Genomic DNA, 5,293 nt, shown 5'->3' with positions numbered 1-5,293 from the left:
TCATCGCTCCATAGTCGAGGCATTTCTGGGTCAGAAACGGATAGAAATTTGATCGTCAAGACAAGAGACTCTTGCACCAACCATCCTTCTGCCATGCTCCCCTCTGGACGCGCTTTTTGGCGAACAAAACCCTTAAGTGTTTTCATGAACCGCTCTAGAAGAACATCCAGCGGCTGTGGACTGTACCTACCACCACTGCAGCCTCATGTACTACATGGACGAGCAAGTGCATTTGGATAGTTAGGCAGCTCGTGGGTAGATACTTCTCAATCATGCAAATTGCCTCAATGGAGTTAGCTTGCGACTGCAATGGATTCCTCTCGTATCTCCTTGGAAGAGATCCACCGCACTAGCTCTGAAATCTTGTATATGCAGGACCGTACTTCCTCTGTTAAACACCCTTTGATCGCAATTGGAAGCACGTCACCGTTGCAATCGGAAAATCTCTTTTGTAAGTTACGTACCTAAACAAAGCAGTGACGCTTGCATCTGACCATCCGTACACTGACTGCAGATTCAAAAACGTCAAACAAGTACAAAGCACAGATATTTTGGCGCCTTCATAGATTGGTTGACGTGCCAACTTCCATGTCCTCAGGAGATAGACGCACGTCTTCTGGTGCTGCTTCGTTAGCGTTCTCCTCGCTTGTCTGGAAGAAGGCATCTAGCATCTCCTCCATGCCGTCGTCTTCTGTCTATAAGCCCTTTTCTGCTTCCATCCTTGGCTCTATATTGGTCGGACCTTCACGCATAATCCTTTTTCTCTCTCTATCTCTCTCTCTCTCTCAGATGTAGGTGTTATGTCGCAAAAATCAATGCCCGTTTCGTAGGAGTCGTATCGTAGATTCTGTACGATTTCTCTAGCAAACTCTCCATACTTGTGCACATGCTCATTACATATCCTACACTTGCGCAAGATTTGATACTTGCAGAGCGTGCACGAGCATGCAATCTTTTCCTCCATGTTAGTTGATGACATTGCCATCTACAATGATTATGAATGTTTTTTTAATATATATACTCCTCACAATGTAAACTACCTCGCATTCTCTAGCCTTGCTCGATCTCCGTACACCTCGGTCCAGAGGTGTACGGAGATCAGGACCACCGGGTCAAAATCTCGTCTTTATTGGTCAAATCCTATATGGGTAGATACATACATGCTCTCCCAGGTGTACATGACAATGCATGTAGCGGGCAAAACCCCTTTGCCTCTTTTAGTTCCATAGTTTCTTCTAGAGGGAGAGAGAGAGAGAGAGAGAGAGATAGAGAGAGTTTTTTGTCATTTTCACACAATTGGTCAGCCAACCTAACTCTTTCACGCCGACTTTTTGTATCTACTACTATCTCTCTCTCTCTCTCTCTCTCTCTCTCTCTCTATCCATCTCCGTAGCTATCTCTAGTTAACTCTCTCTCTCTCTCTCTCTCTCTCTCTATATATATATATATATATATATATATATATATATATATATATATATATATATCACTCTCTTTCTCTCTCTCTCTACGTATCCTATCTCTCTTTCTTTCTCTCTCAATCTCGCTCTCGATATCTCTCTTTCTCTCTCTCTCGATCTCGCTCTCGCTATCTCTCTTTCTCTTTCTCTCACTCTCTTTCTATTTTCCTATCTCTCTCTCTCTCTCTCTCTCTCTCTCTCTCTCTCTCTCTGTACCCTATCTCTCTTTCTCTCTCTCTATCTCGCTCTCGCTCTCGCTATCTCTCTTTCTCTCTCTCTCGTGTCTCTCGCTCTCGCTATCTCTCTTTCTCTTTCTCTCTCTTGATCTCGCTCTCTATTTTCCTCTCTCTCTCTCTCTCTCTCTCTCTCTCTCTCTCTCTCTCTCTCTCTCTCTCTCTCTCTCTCTCTCTTTCCCTATCTCTCTCTTTTCCTATTTGTTTCTCTCTCTCTATATATATCACTCTTTATATATCCCTCTCTCTTTAATTTCTACGCACATCTCTCTCTCTCTCTCCCTCTCTCTCTTTAATTTCTCTCTCTTCAATTTTAATTTTCTACGCATACATTTCTCTTTCTCTCTCTCTCTCTCTCTCTCTCTCTCTCTCTCTCTCTCTCTCTCTCTCTATCTCTATCTCTTTTTAATTTCTTACACACACACACACATTTCTCTCTCTCTCTCTCTCTCTCTCTCTCTCTCTCTCTCTTTCCTACACACACACACACACACATGATGTAGAGAGAGAGAGAGGGAGGGGGTTTTGGGGGGGGGGGTCATAATACCTGAGCAGCAGGTTTCGGCCAAGAGCAGATTTGAGCGCGTCGTACGCGAAAATGATCGTCTATGCACGGATTTCCTTTTTTTTCTCCAATTTTTTTCCTCGAAATATGTGTCGAAAGACGCGTGGGAATACCTGTGGAAATACGCGTGGTATTATTTACCTTTCCACGCGTATTTTCACGTGCATTTCGACGCCCCTTTCGACATGTATATCAATGGGCTGCTAGTCCGTCGAATTACGCGTGGAAAGGTATGGCTGTCGAAATCTGCTGCGTCAAAATCTTGGTGTTATGTTGTAGCGATTCTTACATTTAAGAAAAAAGAAAAAACATGCAAGTTTTCTTGCATGTGAGAGTTTGCACACTCCTCCCCAATTTTTCATAATACCTGGGAGGGTGTTGTTCCCACAGACATCGTAGCATGCATATTTTTGTGTGTTCCTTCACTATGGTCTTACTCTGTAAGAGAAAAATCACTATAACATATACGCGGTATTATCGCTCGCATTACCGCAAAAAAACAAACAAACTTGAAATATAAAAATTCTCGTATGCGAAAAATACTGCGGCAAAGTTTGCGGTAATGGTCTAGCGGTAACTTCCTCGGTAATGGCTACGGCAATATTTCCTCGAACATTACCACGCCTTTTGCTGCACAGATACCTGCAAACATTACAGCGACAGAGTTATCGCGAGCATTACCCCGGCGGGATTTATTATAAAAAAACAGATGACCGTTTGGATTGTCCTTTGCAGGACCATCCAAAAGGTCATCTATTTATTTATTTATTTTAGTTATTTTACAAAATTATTATTAATTACAACAAAATATCACAATTGGACAATACATTGAGCCAAAAAAAGATTGATAATTTCATTTACATAAGTGGAATTACAATTGGGGGAGATATTGAGCCAAAAAATGATAGGTATTGCATTTACATAAAGGGCAAAAAAAGCCCGCGTGTACAAAATAGAGTATGGTCATGTGGGATAGGGCAAACGGGGCCCGCGTATACAAAATAGAGGATGCTCATGGGAGAGTTGGTGGCATTTCACGTGGAGCTCCTTGACTCTGCAAAGCCATAAAAAAGAAACAATTAACACTTTGTTATTTAATATTTGATATAAAATCAACAATTTGATTATTTAGATAAAATTAAACTTACATGTTGCAGACTTCTGCACGCATTTTCGAACTCCTCTCGAGAGATCATTTGATTTTCAAACAACCAACACCAAGTTTGATACTCGGTATGGTTCTCTCTATATCTCTGCACATCTCTGGTCGGGCGACTCATGGTAATGTTATACTGACAAAAAATAGCAACCAATTAATTAAATGAAAAACATTAGATTTTTTACAATAAAACTAATATTTTTACTTACATATTTGTCTTTCCAAGCCGTTTTTCCTCCCGAACTATAATGCGTAGGAGTCTGATGGGATCTGGCCTCAACTTGACGCGTATACATCCTCGCACCCGTTGCCCTTTCGTCCTCTTTCTCGCCCATAGCGGTCTCCCACTCCACATCATGGACATTTCCTGGCCGATAGCTATGCTCTGGAGACTCCATTGTCTTCTTTGCCGCTCTCCTCACACTAGATTTTTTGTTCTTCAGAAATGTTTTGACATGCTCTTGCAACCATTTCCTTGAGAATTGTTGCCCCTCAGGGTTAGGGAAACGCATGTGCATGGTTGTCTCTATATATGTGAGGTTGTAGGGATCTTGCTGATCAAATTTGAGAAAAAAATTGATATATGTGGAGTGGATTAATTGGTTGACGTGTGTGCGGAATCTCCTGCCCTGCGCTGTCCCGAGATCCACCATACCTCCTCTATGAACCTGGTAGTATAACCCGCGAGCATCTGGTGAAGGCATGTCATGGTCCTCATCTTCTGCTGGAGTAGGGAGCGGTGACTGTCGAGGAGAATCTGTAGTACTCCCCCCCCCCCCCCCCTCCCCCAAAACAACAACTAGCTTCGCTCCCTCGTCGAGATCGACCGGCGCTAGCGAGCGAGCTGCCCTGACGCTCACTGCCAGAAGAGTGCCGACGTGAATCTAGGGCAGAAGGTGGGATAGGTGATGGATAGGTGGATGCCCATGAAGGAAAATTTGAACCTGGAGCTGTAGCTGGAAAACTCTGCAGGTATGGAGTGCCACCAGTCGGAGTAGAGACCTCTAATAATCCAAAAGCTGCTAGCTGCGCCGGTGAATAGCACTGCATAAGGGTTTGCTGTGAACCTAACCACTCAGCCCAAAGACACAATGCCCTCTCCACATCTAGATCGTTCACAGGTACGGTAGTGGACCCACCTAGAGCGTCCCGAAACTAGCCGAACCCTGATGATGACTGCTGAGGCGACGGCTGTGAATGATAGGCAGAGAGAGCGTCGAGATATGACATCCCGTCTGCCATGAAATCCTCAATGCTGCAAAATCGTGGTGTGGAAGAAGAAGACATGGTCTGCATTTATTACGACAAAGATTAAACTAGGGTATAAAATTTGAATATATGATTAAAAATTTACACATTGATTTTTTTCAAACATTGGATTCTCTATAGTATCCAATGTCAAAAGAATCCAATGTGTCTCTACAACCGATAAAAGAGTCTTGCAAAGCTTTGAGTGCTAATAAGATATTAGTGTGTATATTGACTAATAAGAGATTATTGTGTTTATGATTAGTGTGACCGATTGCACGATCACTTCACTAAAAGAGGCTATTCATATTAGCGACGCTCACACATCGACGCTCAAAAAAAAAAATCCCGACGTCGCTATGAGCGTCGCAAATTTATAAGTAAATACGACGCTCATAGTGACGCCGGCTGGGCTAAAAAAAATAACAGAGAGCGCCCAAAACTCAGATCTCAGATCTGAGTTTTTCGGCGCCCTCAAGCAAGGAGCACGTAACGCTCTCCCTCTCTTTCTTCTCCACACACACACACACACACACACACACAAACACACACGAGGAGAGGAAGGAGAGCCAGGTATGCTCCTTCCCTCTCCTCACTCTCATGTTCCCTTCCCCTCTTTCTCTCTCCC

This window comes from Adiantum capillus-veneris, chromosome 2, assembly GCF_014529385.1.
Source record: "Adiantum capillus-veneris isolate H3 chromosome 2, ASM1452938v2, whole genome shotgun sequence".
NCBI lineage: Eukaryota > Viridiplantae > Streptophyta > Polypodiopsida > Polypodiales > Pteridaceae > Adiantum > Adiantum capillus-veneris.
The sequence above is the reverse complement of the archived record's forward strand: the minus strand, read 5'-3'. Positions refer to the sequence as shown.